The sequence below is a fragment of the Oxyura jamaicensis genome, chromosome 7, assembly GCF_011077185.1.
Source record: "Oxyura jamaicensis isolate SHBP4307 breed ruddy duck chromosome 7, BPBGC_Ojam_1.0, whole genome shotgun sequence".
NCBI classification, from domain to species: Eukaryota; Metazoa; Chordata; class Aves; order Anseriformes; family Anatidae; genus Oxyura; species Oxyura jamaicensis.
This window is the reverse complement of record NC_048899.1, coordinates 29417192-29418847: the sequence shown is the minus strand read 5'-3', so window position 1 is coordinate 29418847 and position 1656 is coordinate 29417192. Positions and strand designations below refer to the sequence as shown.

The 1656-nt window shown below is 45.8% G+C and overlaps 1 long non-coding RNA gene across 1 annotated transcript in view; it reads right to left on the bottom strand.

Moving 5' to 3' along the window:
* Window positions 1–310: 310 nt before the first annotated feature.
* The window catches only part of LOC118170327, an 8379-nt gene continuing 7033 nt past the window's right edge, over window positions 311–1656 (bottom strand). The window contains exon 3 of the long non-coding RNA XR_004752646.1: window positions 311–543. This is a non-coding gene — a long non-coding RNA (uncharacterized LOC118170327). The remainder of the gene's footprint in view (window positions 544–1656) is intronic.

Here is a 1656-nt window from a genome sequence, read left to right as displayed (position 1 = left end):
TGCTGCAGATGGCTCCTCTCCCTTCACTATGTACTGAGGTAAACTCCCAGCCTGGGCTTGGCTCACTCTGCCTTGTGAAGAGTCATTGCTGATGTTGATTTATTTAGCGGTTGAGTGGTAGGTTTTGGAAGAGGCAGGAGGAAGCTCTCCCTTCCTGTTCACACACAGCTGTTCTCCTCCGAGACCCATCTGGATTCACTGGAGGACCACTGGCCTCTTTGCCAGAGCTCTATCACAGGCAGTGTTTACAGCTGTCCTGCACGGACAACCAGTGTGTGGTCTGAAGCTATGGATGAAGAAGCGAGACAAGTGCATTCCATGGAATTTATTCTCTCCACATCTCCCAGAGCTCCGCGAACTCCCTGATATCAGCTGTCACAAACCCTCAGACCTGGATGAGGCAGGACAACACGAGACTGGCTGTGCGGTGCTACCGGTACTCCTCGCAGGAGCTGTTGTATTGTACACAAGATGTATCTGTCGGGAAGGACTGCAAGCCAGGCTTTGCCTTCTGAAGCAGCCAGCTCCCATGGTATTTGGAGCCTTACAAAAGAAAAAAAAAAGAAAAAAAAAAAAAAAAGAGAGAGATCTGAGGCAGAGAGGAAGCTGAGTGCATACATGAGTTCTCTGTCTCTGTGACTGGAGAGGTACGCTAAGGGTTACAGGAGCTTCTGGCATCTGCCTTTTTTAAGAAACCTGCCAAGAAAAAAGGGCTCTGCAAAGTTCACATCTTTAAAATGTAAGAACAAAATAAAAGTATCTGCAAACCTTCTGATCTTTGCAGATGAGGAAGGGCTGGGAGCAAGGAATTCACCTGAGGTAGTGCCATGGAGGAATACTGCCCTCACTCATCCTGGTGCAAGACAATGGTACCACCTCTTGGCCCACCCTAGAGGCTACAAATGGGCCTGATTTTAAAGCCCTTTGCACACAGGACTATCAAAACCCTGCTGCTCACAGTGGTTAGAAACACGGAGCCAGATTCAATGGGTGGATGCTTTCAAGCCACCACCACTATACTATTAGTAGTGGCTCTAACACATAGGTAGATTCAAAGCCTTTTAAAAAAGCATCAAAACCTAAAAACTCTTCAGGTTTCTGAAGCCAGGTTCCCAGTACAGGTGGTGGCTTCTCTCTGGTAATTTCTGTGGCAAACCGTGTCATGTAACACCTGCTCTCATTCTCAGCAAAGTGGGTAGGCATGCTATTGTAAGCCAAGTCACCAAACTGCTCACATTTCTGCCTATAGCTGGGAACTGCATACATTACAAGGGCCCTGCTGTTCTGATTCAGTTTTTACTTTTTCTCCATTTGTTAATTTTTTTTTTTTATTTTTTTTTTTTGATGAAGCCAGAAGAGCTGGGGAAAAGATTCTGATTTCCTTGATTGTTTTAACATCAGGACCTGGGACAACTGCAAAAGTTCATCACTTCTCTCCAAGTCCTTCACTGAACTTTACCTTGCTTTACTTGCAATTTATTTTCAGTAAAGGACTGCAAGGAGAAGGTGAGGGCAGATTTCAGTATAAACTGGGATGGAGCTGAGCTCAGGCCTCAGTGACATGGAATTGCAGTAGAGAAACTTGCAAAGCTATGTCTAAGTTTTCCCTTCCTTCCTTCCTTCCTTCCTTCCTTCCTTCCTTCCTTCCTTCCTTCC